Below are 13,083 nucleotides of genomic sequence, written 5' to 3' on the forward strand. Positions count from 1 at the left end.
TTGGTGCTGGATTGACACATTATTTCATTCTAAAAAAAAACCTTAATTATGTACCCTAGGAAATGGCAATTGCGAAGGCATATTCTTATTTTTGTGTACAAAAAAAATGCTCGCAGGGGGCAAACTGGCAAACAAATATTCATGCTTTATCTTCAGGGTGTTGAATTGCATGCCAAGGAAATCATCTTCAGAAAAGAGGCAAATTAAAGATTGGTTTTACAAATTCTAGTTTGAGTCTTATAAGCTGCGTGATAATCGGTCAGATACGTCTTGTTCCTGCCTGATCTCTGAAAGCCATTTAACGAGACCAAGACCAAATAAGTGTTCAGTCGAAGTAATTATTTGGAACTTCTCGTAGATCTGGCATCGACGTCACGTTCATCACTCTCGAACGAGAGAGTGATTAAAAACAGTAGGTTCCGAGTGAGCTCGATCGCTCGTGGCCATTCCTCTCATAATGTTTACCTAGTCAAGGTAGACAATGAGAAGCAGTTATCGAGTTATACTCATTGTATGCGAGCAGTGATTTCGTTTTTAATTAGAAGATTGCCGGCCTTAACGTAGAATCATGAATACCAGGCTAGTTTCTCATAAATCGAAAGTGGTGGAACTCATCAGTCTGGCATTTGATCGTGCTCTAGGTTCGGAGGACACAATCAACCAAATCCAGTTCAATTTTCGTGTTAGAAGAGAGTGGACTATTTCCACTCTTAGTCTAGTCGAAATGCCTTCGTTTTTGAAAGAACTTCATAGCAACCTGGATTCCGCCGAAGGAACCTTGGATTCTTTCATGAAAAATCTTGAAATATCTGATTTGGGAATTGAGATAATATATAAAAAATTTCAAACAAGTGTTACTCTCCCTACGAATAAATTCAAATCCAAAACATCCTGAGAGCCGCCAATGATAGATTTGACATCCAATTATATAACGTATCGATCATCATATCGCAAATTGTACAAATGAGGTTTGGATTCGGTGAAGCATTTGCGCCGTGCAGTCACTTTCATTTTTTGTTCGTTTACTCCGGTCGTGTTTTGAATACAATTATTCGATTATTTTCGAAAATTAAAGAATCAAGCGGATCCATTTCGAAATATATAGTTTGAAACTACCGTCTTTTTCAAATTTATTCAAATCCGAAATTTCCACAAATCATTGTTAAGGCGCGTATACATCTGAGCAAAATAGCCGAATGAGCACGCCGCACCGAATGAGCGTTTACGCGGACAATTTTTCTTTCCGACGCACGAACAGCATGAGCATGTGTTCGGAGCCGCTCCAACGGATGTGTCAGTTCAGTGCTTACGAACGTAAACGATGGAAACTTAGAAAAAAAGGAATCATTCTATGTTCTAAGGATGGAAAACTTGGGTTGTGCTAGTGTCTCTTTCATAATTCTGTACGAGTTGCCAAAGAAGAAGAGACGACGTCGTACTAGATGGTCTTCAAAATTATATCTATAAAGAAGTCGAGACCGTAGCCTCAACAGTACTTTTTTATTGCACGACATTCAAAGTGAGGGCGGCAAAATTGGGCGATTTTCATACTATTTTATTAAATTCAAACATGTTTCTTGCGAGAAATTTATATTTAAATGTGTGCGTTCGGTTCGAGGAAAAGATGTCAACTAAACCCGTCCACACTGAGCACGAATTCTCTTTGATGGACCGACAAATTGCGGATCGGCTCCGCGCAACATGAGCGCGTTCGGTACGATGTGTTTTGTCCGTCCACATCTGAATGCTCATTCGGCGCGATGTGCTCATTCGGCTGTTTTGCTCAGATGTGTACGCGGCTTTATGAATCCCTACCGTAGATTCGTCATCGAATTAAGGCGCGTATACATCTGAGCAAAATAGCCGAATGAGCACGCCGCACCGAATGAGCGTTTATGCGGACAATTTTTCTTTCCGACGCACGAACAGCATGAGCATGTGTTCGGAGCCGCTCCAACGGATGTGTCAGTTCAGTGCTTACAAACTGGAAACTTAGAAAAAAGGAATCATTCTATGTATTCTATGTTCTAAGGATGGAAAACTTGGGTTGTGCTAGTGCCTCTTTCATAATTCTGTACGAGTTGCTAAAGAAGAGGGGACGACGGCGTTCTAGATGGTCTTCACAATTATATCTACAAAGAAGTCGAGACCGTAGCCTCAACAGCACTTTTTTTTGCACGACATTCAGAGTGAGGGCGACAAAATTGAACGGTTTTCATACTATTTTATTAAATTCAAACACGTTTCTTGCGAGAAATCCATATTTAAATGTGCGCGTTCGGTTCGAGGAAAAGATGTCAACTAAACCCGTCCACACCGAGCACGAATTCTCTTTGATGGACCGACAAATTGCGGATCGGCTCCGCGCAACATGAGCGCGTTCGGTGCGGTGTGTTTTGCCCGTCCACATCTGAATGCTCATTCGGCGCGATGTGCTCATTCGGCTGTTTTGCTCAGATGTGTACGCGGCTTTACACAATGCATTTCATTCAATCGCGTTGTGTAAGTAGCGGTGTCAGTTTGTGATTAGAATTCACGGAGTACGGACGCTTTAACTAACTCTCGTTCACTTGTTTAGTACTCAACTGTTCGATTTTTTCGAAAATTTTTCGATATTTTCGGAAAAGTGTGAAGTTTTGTTGAAATTTCGGATTTGATAGTGAAAAATATTATATTATTTGAAAAAAATATTCATCATATCCAAATTCGACAATGCCAGAAATCATCGTTATAATTCCCCACCGTAGATTCGTCATCGAATTACATAATGCATTATTCATTCAATCGCGTTGTGTAAGTGGCGGTATCAGTTTGATTTCAGTTTCGATTCAGAATTCGCGGAGTACGGACGTTTGAATTTTCCCTCGTTCACTCGGTTCGTATTAAGAGCAGAATTATTCGATTTTTTCGAGAGTTTTCCGGAAAATTCGGGAAATTGTAAGATTTTGTTGAAATTTCGGATTAAGTTAATGAAAAAATCTATTGTTTGAAAATACTGTAGTTTTTAAAATATCCGAATCCGAAATCTCCACAAATCAACGTTATAATCGTTAACCGTTGATTCGTCATCGAATTACATAATGCATTATTCATTCGATCGAGTTGTGTAAGTCGCCCAGTCAGTTTCGATTCAGAATTCGCGGAGTACGGACGTTTGAATTTTCCCTCGTTCACTCGGTTCGTATTAAGTGCAGAATTATTCGATTTTTTCGAGAGTTTTCCGGAAAATTCGGGAAATTGTAAGATTTTGTTGAAATTTCGGATTAAGTTAATGAAAAAATCTATTGTTTGAAAATACTGTAGTTTTTAAAATATCCGAATCCGAAATCTCCACAAATCAACGTTATAATCGTTAACCGTTGATTCGTCATCGAATTACATAATGCATTATTCATTCGATCGAGTTGTGTAAGTCGCCCAGTCAGTTTCGATTCAGAATTCGCGGAGTACGGACGTTTGAATTTTCCCTCGTTCACTCGGTTCGTATTAAGTGCAGAATTATTCGATTTTTTCGAGAGTTTTCCGGAAAATTCGGGAAATTGTAAGATTTTGTTGAAATTTCGGATTAAGTTAATGAAAAAATCTATTGTTTGAAAATACCGTAGTTTTTAAAATATCCGAATCCGAAATCTCCACAAATCAACGTTAAAATCGTTAACTGTTGATTCGTCATCGAATTACATAATGCATTATTCATTCGATCGAGTTGTGTAAGTCGCCCAGTCAGTTTCGATTCGGACGTTTGAATTTTCCCTCGTTCACTCGGTTCGTATTAAGTGCAGAATTATTCGATTTTTTCGAGAGTTTTCCGGAAAATTCGGGAAATTGTAAGATTTTGTTGAAATTTCGGATTAAGTTAATGAAAAAATCTATTGTTTGAAAATACTGTAGTTTTTAAAATATCCGAATCCGAAATCTCCACAAATCAACGTTATAATCGTTAACCGTTGATTCGTCATCGAATTACATAATGCATTATTCATTCGATCGAGTTGTGTAAGTCGCCCAGTCAGTTTCGATTCAGAATTCGCGGAGTACGGACGTTTGAATTTTCCCTCGTTCACTCGGTTCGTATTAAGTGCAGAATTATTCGATTTTTTCGAGAGTTTTCCGGAAAATTCGGGAAATTGTAAGATTTTGTTGAAATTTCGGATTAAGTTAATGAAAAAATCTATTGTTTGAAAATACTGTAGTTTTTAAAATATCCGAATCCGAAATCTCCACAAATCAACGTTATAATCGTTAACCGTTGATTCGTCATCGAATTACATAATGCATTATTCATTCGATCGAGTTGTGTAAGTCGCCCAGTCAGTTTCGATTCAGAATTCGCGGAGTACGGACGTTTGAATTTTCCCTCGTTCACTCGGTTCGTATTAAGTGCAGAATTATTCGATTTTTTCGAGAGTTTTCCGGAAAATTCGGGAAATTGTAAGATTTTGTTGAAATTTCGGATTAAGTTAATGAAAAAATCTATTGTTTGAAAATACCGTAGTTTTTAAAATATCCGAATCCGAAATCTCCACAAATCAACGTTAAAATCGTTAACTGTTGATTCGTCATCGAATTACATAATGCATTATTCATTCGATCGAGTTGTGTAAGTCGCCCAGTCAGTTTCGATTCGGACGTTTGAATTTTCCCTCGTTCACTCGGTTCGTATTAAGTGCAGAATTATTCGATTTTTTCGAGAGTTTTCCGGAAAATTCGGGAAATTGTAAGATTTTGTTGAAATTTCGGATTAAGTTAATGAAAAAATCTATTGTTTGAAAATACTGTAGTTTTTAAAATATCCGAATCCGAAATCTCCACAAATCAACGTTATAATCGTTAACCGTTGATTCGTCATCGAATTACATAATGCATTATTCATTCGATCGAGTTGTGTAAGTCGCCCAGTCAGTTTCGATTCAGAATTCGCGGAGTACGGACGTTTGAATTTTCCCTCGTTCACTCGGTTCGTATTAAGTGCAGAATTATTCGATTTTTTCGAGAGTTTTCCGGAAAATTCGGGAAATTGTAAGATTTTGTTGAAATTTCGGATTAAGTTAATGAAAAAATCTATTGTTTGAAAATACTGTAGTTTTTAAAATATCCGAATCCGAAATCTCCACAAATCAACGTTATAATCGTTAACCGTTGATTCGTCATCGAATTACATAATGCATTATTCATTCGATCGAGTTGTGTAAGTCGCCCAGTCAGTTTCGATTCAGAATTCGCGGAGTACGGACGTTTGAATTTTCCCTCGTTCACTCGGTTCGTATTAAGTGCAGAATTATTCGATTTTTTCGAGAGTTTTCCGGAAAATTCGGGAAATTGTAAGATTTTGTTGAAATTTCGGATTAAGTTAATGAAAAAATCTATTGTTTGAAAATACCGTAGTTTTTAAAATATCCGAATCCGAAATCTCCACAAATCAACGTTAAAATCGTTAACTGTTGATTCGTCATCGAATTACATAATGCATTATTCATTCGATCGAGTTGTGTAAGTCGCCCAGTCAGTTTCGATTCGGACGTTTGAATTTTCCCTCGTTCACTCGGTTCGTATTAAGTGCAGAATTATTCGATTTTTTCGAGAGTTTTCCGGAAAATTCGGGAAATTGTAAGATTTTGTTGAAATTTCGGATTAAGTTAATGAAAAAATCTATTGTTTGAAAATACTGTAGTTTTTAAAATATCCGAATCCGAAATCTCCACAAATCAACGTTATAATCGTTAACCGTTGATTCGTCATCGAATTACATAATGCATTATTCATTCGATCGAGTTGTGTAAGTCGCCCAGTCAGTTTCGATTCAGAATTCGCGGAGTACGGACGTTTGAATTTTCCCTCGTTCACTCGGTTCGTATTAAGTGCAGAATTATTCGATTTTTTCGAGAGTTTTCCGGAAAATTCGGGAAATTGTAAGATTTTGTTGAAATTTCGGATTAAGTTAATGAAAAAATCTATTGTTTGAAAATACTGTAGTTTTTAAAATATCCGAATCCGAAATCTCCACAAATCAACGTTATAATCGTTAACCGTTGATTCGTCATCGAATTACATAATGCATTATTCATTCGATCGAGTTGTGTAAGTCGCCCAGTCAGTTTCGATTCAGAATTCGCGGAGTACGGACGTTTGAATTTTCCCTCGTTCACTCGGTTCGTATTAAGTGCAGAATTATTCGATTTTTTCGAGAGTTTTCCGGAAAATTCGGGAAATTGTAAGATTTTGTTGAAATTTCGGATTAAGTTAATGAAAAAATCTATTGTTTGAAAATACCGTAGTTTTTAAAATATCCGAATCCGAAATCTCCACAAATCAACGTTAAAATCGTTAACTGTTGATTCGTCATCGAATTACATAATGCATTATTCATTCGATCGAGTTGTGTAAGTCGCCCAGTCAGTTTCGATTCGGACGTTTGAATTTTCCCTCGTTCACTCGGTTCGTATTAAGTGCAGAATTATTCGATTTTTTCGAGAGTTTTCCGGAAAATTCGGGAAATTGTAAGATTTTGTTGAAATTTCGGATTAAGTTAATGAAAAAATCTATTGTTTGAAAATACTGTAGTTTTTAAAATATCCGAATCCGAAATCTCCACAAATCAACGTTATAATCGTTAACCGTTGATTCGTCATCGAATTACATAATGCATTATTCATTCGATCGAGTTGTGTAAGTCGCCCAGTCAGTTTCGATTCAGAATTCGCGGAGTACGGACGTTTGAATTTTCCCTCGTTCACTCGGTTCGTATTAAGTGCAGAATTATTCGATTTTTTCGAGAGTTTTCCGGAAAATTCGGGAAATTGTAAGATTTTGTTGAAATTTCGGATTAAGTTAATGAAAAAATCTATTGTTTGAAAATACTGTAGTTTTTAAAATATCCGAATCCGAAATCTCCACAAATCAACGTTATAATCGTTAACCGTTGATTCGTCATCGAATTACATAATGCATTATTCATTCGATCGAGTTGTGTAAGTCGCCCAGTCAGTTTCGATTCAGAATTCGCGGAGTACGGACGTTTGAATTTTCCCTCGTTCACTCGGTTCGTATTAAGAGCAGAATTATTCGATTTTTTCGAGAGTTTTCCGGAAAATTCGGGAAATTGTAAGATTTTGTTGAAATTTCGGATTAAGTTAATGAAAAAATCTATTGTTTGAAAATACCGTAGTTTTTAAAATATCCGAATCCGAAATCTCCACAAATCAACGTTATAATCGTTAACCGTTGATTCGTCATCGAATTACATAATGCATTATTCATTCGATCGAGTTGTGTAAGTCGCCCAGTCAGTTTCGATTCAGAATTCGCGGAGTACGGACGTTTGAATTTTCCCTCGTTCACTCGGTTCGTATTAAGTGCAGAATTATTCGATTTTTTCGAGAGTTTTCCGGAAAATTCGGGAAATTGTAAGATTTTGTTGAAATTTCGGATTAAGTTAATGAAAAAATCTATTGTTTGAAAATACCGTAGTTTTTAAAATATCCGAATCCGAAATCTTCACAAATCAACGTTATAATCGTTAACTGTTGATTCGTCATCGAATTACATAATGCATTATTCATTCGATCGAGTTGTGTAAGTCGCCCAGTCAGTTTCGATTCGGACGTTTGAATTTTCCCTCGTTCACTCGGTTCGTATTAAGTGCAGAATTATTCGATTTTTTCGAGAGTTTTCCGGAAAATTCGGGAAATTGTAAGATTTTGTTGAAATTTCGGATTAAGTTAATGAAAAAATCTATTGTTTGAAAATACTGTAGTTTTTAAAATATCCGAATCCGAAATCTCCACAAATCAACGTTATAATCGTTAACCGTTGATTCGTCATCGAATTACATAATGCATTATTCATTCGATCGAGTTGTGTAAGTCGCCCAGTCAGTTTCGATTCAGAATTCGCGGAGTACGGACGTTTGAATTTTCCCTCGTTCACTCGGTTCGTATTAAGTGCAGAATTATTCGATTTTTTCGAGAGTTTTCCGGAAAATTCGGGAAATTGTAAGATTTTGTTGAAATTTCGGATTAAGTTAATGAAAAAATCTATTGTTTGAAAATACCGTAGTTTTTAAAATATCCGAATCCGAAATCTTCAAAAATCAACGTTATAATCGTTAACTGTTGATTCGTCATCGAATTACATAATGCATTATTCATTCGATCGAGTTGTGTAAGTCGCCCAGTCAGTTTCGATTCGGACGTTTGAATTTTCCCTCGTTCACTCGGTTCGTATTAAGTGCAGAATTATTCGATTTTTTCGAGAGTTTTCCGGAAAATTCGGGAAATTGTAAGATTTTGTTGAAATTTCGGATTAAGTTAATGAAAAAATCTATTGTTTGAAAATACTGTAGTTTTTAAAATATCCGAATCCGAAATCTCCACAAATCAACGTTATAATCGTTAACCGTTGATTCGTCATCGAATTACATAATGCATTATTCATTCGATCGAGTTGTGTAAGTCGCCCAGTCAGTTTCGATTCAGAATTCGCGGAGTACGGACGTTTGAATTTTCCCTCGTTCACTCGGTTCGTATTAAGTGCAGAATTATTCGATTTTTTCGAGAGTTTTCCGGAAAATTCGGGAAATTGTAAGATTTTGTTGAAATTTCGGATTAAGTTAATGAAAAAATCTATTGTTTGAAAATACTGTAGTTTTTAAAATATCCGAATCCGAAATCTCCACAAATCAACGTTATAATCGTTAACCGTTGATTCGTCATCGAATTACATAATGCATTATTCATTCGATCGAGTTGTGTAAGTCGCCCAGTCAGTTTCGATTCAGAATTCGCGGAGTACGGACGTTTGAATTTTCCCTCGTTCACTCGGTTCGTATTAAGAGCAGAATTATTCGATTTTTTCGAGAGTTTTCCGGAAAATTCGGGAAATTGTAAGATTTTGTTGAAATTTCGGATTAAGTTAATGAAAAAATCTATTGTTTGAAAATACCGTAGTTTTTAAAATATCCGAATCCGAAATCTCCACAAATCAACGTTATAATCGTTAACCGTTGATTCGTCATCGAATTACATAATGCATTATTCATTCGATCGAGTTGTGTAAGTCGCCCAGTCAGTTTCGATTCAGAATTCGCGGAGTACGGACGTTTGAATTTTCCCTCGTTCACTCGGTTCGTATTAAGTGCAGAATTATTCGATTTTTTCGAGAGTTTTCCGGAAAATTCGGGAAATTGTAAGATTTTGTTGAAATTTCGGATTAAGTTAATGAAAAAATCTATTGTTTGAAAATACACATGAGTTTGCTATTCCTTCATTCAATAAAACGTAGTAATTCATCACCAAAATCATGTCTTATTGATCAAAATATCGTTCTATAATTTTGGTAATAATGATTTCTTCCGTAGCTGAATAAGCTGAGCGTTCTCTAAAGTCTAATCGAATGTGTCTACGGCATCTACGACACACTCTTAAGATGAATACCGTTCTTGACTGTCAATGATAGTCATCTGTTGTCCTTTTGCGAACACCGAGAAGCAGTTACATATTCAGCAATTACAGAAATGCCAAATACGTCAGCGCACGGCCTGGTGAAATATTCATCGATCTGCTGAATCCATCTCCTGGTCGAATCAATGACCGTTTCTCTTGTTCATCTTTATTTTATGCAGTGCCTCGAGATCGCGGAGAGTTCCAGGAACATGAGATATATTTACGGTATGTATGGCAAGGTTAGAAATCATTCGAGGTTATGCCGGAGATATATCGGTCCTACTTGGTTCTTACATTACAGTGGCGAAAAAAAAATGTTTCTAGACAAAGAAGCGACCCCATTTGGCATTTGCTAGCCTTCTAAAACTACATTCATCATTGAAATTCACAATTGGCTAATCTGGAATGAACCTAAGTAAATCGAAGACTATTCAGAAAATACTAACGTACATATTTCTGCTGTCATCCTCAATGACTGCTGGCTGTTCGAGGTCTAGGAATACGCGTTAACTTCACTAAATTTCCTTAAGTCTACCTCGAAGAAGTGTAGTGGGATGACTTTCTGCCCAACCCTTACAAATATCTGACCTTATGTAATCCTATTAAGTGAAACATGAATCATACCCAAAAGACAACTTTAAATCGTTCTTCAAAAATATCATTCATGACATAGATGAGTTAAACCCACCTTTGCAAATTTTCATTAATCTTCAATTATTAAAATGTCTATTACCGAGTTCAAAAGTAGACAAAACCTTTCCTCAATGCATAAACTCCGTTGTACTTTAAGTTAATCAATCACCAAATTCATAAAAGCTCACACCTGTTACCACGGGAACATCATCAATATTCCGCAACAATAGGGTACTCAACAGAATAGCTGCGCCCACTTGTGTTATTTTTCGGTTAGGTCGCTATACGACATTATGTCACTATCGAATCCTCTCTTGATCGTTAAATTTCACTCGAACACACCTGCGCTGACGGTTAGTGCCGAAAGAGTACCAACCAGAGTTCGTACTAAGCGAATTACACTGGATGAGAGGTACGTATTGTTCTGCCCAATTTATTGGTTTCTGTTGTTCTTAGTATTTAATGTACAGTGTGTGAAAATAAGAATGTGTTACTCAGGGAATCGTAGCAAAATGACGGTTTATGTGACATACTTACAACGAAAAGCCGTATAATCCAGAAATACTTCGACTATACAAGGAGCTTATTTGGTTGTAGACACTCACCTGAAAAAAAAAACATTTTTAAATCTGGATCGCATTCCCCATAATTTAACAAAAAATAAATATATTACGTATTTTTGAAAGGAAGTGAACCCGTTCATTGATATTTATATTAATCATACTTTGTTATCGTGGTGTTGATATAGGGGATGTCAAGTCAAGCCTTACGAACACCCAATGGTCTCGCACGATGCAAATTTGCAGCTAAAACCTTGAAATGTTTGTGAAAAAAGGCAAATATACGCATAGTCTAATGCTTCAAATCTAACCGATTCCAAGAAGAACGTGGAAGTAGATTTTTTTATTGGTACATTGAATTGAAAAAATACATGAATTCACTATGTGTGTGAAGCTGGCCCAGCCTAGCAGTTTCGTGTTTTTGCATGTTTTTTTATATAGTTGAGCTACATTTGTGCTGATTGAAATGTACTGATTTTTCTGATCCATCATTTGAAGGAAAAGTTGAAAGTGTTTTCTGAAAATTCCAACGTCACAAGTTAGCACACGTGTAGCACAATTGTTCACATATGTTTTCATTGAGAAAAAACGAGTGCTGGGCTAACTTTTTTTTTTAATTTCGAGATTTCCCGGAAAATCTGACAAATTTTCGAGAAAATATTTACGGCACAAGTCACCACAAATGTAGCACAAATTTTTTCACTAATTTTTGGGAAGGAAAAACAAAAGTGCTGGCTAACTTTTTTCTTCATTTTCGATTTTCCGGGAAATAAGAGGGACTTTTGCAAAAATTCGAACGGCACAACACTGTACATGCATAGCACAACCTGTTTCAGTTGCCAAAACTCATTTTTTCGATAAGTGCTGGGCTGGACCATTCAATACATTTTGTGAAATATTTTGAGAACAGTGTGGAATAAAGAAAAAATTTCAACGGCACAAAGAAGCATAAACCTTGCTGGGCCAACTTCACACACATGAATTCACCACAGCCGATTGAACAAAAACAATATAAGAAAACCCGTCAGAAATACCCTTTATAAAGATGGCCATAGACGATTCTACGGCCATAATGTAATCTTTATGGTTCCTGCCCTTGAGAACAAAAGAAAAACTCAAGTCGGAAAAAATACTTGTGACATATACTAAATGTAGTAAAACTAGTTTGGGCCGGCCGAATGGCATACAACAAAATATGGATTCACTTCTTCAACTTTTCCCGATTTTAGGCTAATTATCATATAAGTTGAGGAAGTGAAGTTACAATTATTTCGCTATGGATCGAAAGTCCTATGCTTTGGCATTTTATACGTATCTACAGCATTTTATGTGGAATCTTTTTCACGTCGTGATTCTCAGAATGTCCAATATATACTTGCAAGAAATTATTCACGTAACTCTGCTGGCGGGAAAATTTCTCATTTTTAACACCCCATATATCAGAATGGCTGCATATTTGACATCATGTGTCTTCACGGAAAAGTTACGTTCTTGGACAAGGAATCAACTCCTGTAGTTTGCAACATCATTAGTAAACCCCCCTGTATTATTTGAAACAAACACCCTGGATATCTTCAATTGAAAATATTCCTGCAGAAGCCCTCACCTGAGATCCATGTCCCCCGCCATCCCCCTCGATCTGTACGCCTCTGACCTGTCATCCCAATTTAATAATAGACCATCGACAAAAAATATATGATCGCGACCAAAAGACTATAATTATACGTAAACATGGCGTCCTCACATATTGAAATGGGTCTACTTGGTGCGCACTCCCGACAGTCTCAAGAGAGAAAGCTGCAGGTAACGGCATCGAGAGAGCACTTTAATGCCAGGGTAGTCCGCTCGGTTATAAATCACCCTGGATGGTACACACAAGAATGCAGGACTTCCTCGGACATGTAGGCATACTTTGAAATATGAGCTCCGGTACTGCGGTATAATTTTCTGACTAATGTTATGGAATACTTGAAATATATGGCAGTAATTAGTGGTGTGCAATTTGGTGGTATATCAGGGAACATGATATATACACGGATATGGATGGCGAATTCGATTAAAACGAATAAATAATAATCTACGACAACAAGAAAAGTAATATGTCCAATGTGTTGATAAATATATGCTATCAGTTCCATTTGTAGTGGATTATGAAGTATGTTAAATCGCCATTCCGCGAACCGCGAGGGCAGTAGGCCCGAGCCTGGTCAAAAAGCGAATCAGCCCTTAAAGGTGACTGAACCTACAAGGCCCTCTTTTGCAGCATTAAAATTCTAGATGCATCCGATGTTCCTCCCCAAAGAAACATTTCATATGAGGCTAAGGAATGAAAATTAGCGAATTACCTCAATCTAGCGATCTCGCTTGAAGCGAACGTCTCCATTCTACGGATCTAAAAAACCGCTGCTGACAACTTCTTAGCTAACATGTCTATATGGGTTCTCCATCCC

The 13,083-nt window shown here is 36.8% G+C and overlaps 1 protein-coding gene and 1 long non-coding RNA gene across 4 annotated transcripts in view; both read right to left on the minus strand.

Annotated features, from left to right (window-relative positions):
* Window positions 1–13,083, minus strand: part of LOC123316124 (lysine-specific histone demethylase 1A) — a 309,614-nt gene that overhangs the window by 127,094 nt on the left and 169,437 nt on the right. The gene's annotated exons all lie outside the window — the stretch shown is intronic.
* Window positions 1–13,083, minus strand: part of LOC123316131 — a 219,476-nt gene that overhangs the window by 108,780 nt on the left and 97,613 nt on the right. For all 3 annotated transcript variants that reach the window (XR_006538021.1, XR_006538019.1, XR_006538020.1), the window contains exon 3: window positions 10,611–10,678. This is a non-coding gene — a long non-coding RNA (uncharacterized LOC123316131). The remainder of the gene's footprint in view (window positions 1–10,610; window positions 10,679–13,083) is intronic.

Source organism: Coccinella septempunctata, chromosome 6, assembly GCF_907165205.1.
Source record: "Coccinella septempunctata chromosome 6, icCocSept1.1, whole genome shotgun sequence".
In the NCBI taxonomy this organism is placed as follows: Eukaryota; Metazoa; Arthropoda; class Insecta; order Coleoptera; family Coccinellidae; genus Coccinella; species Coccinella septempunctata.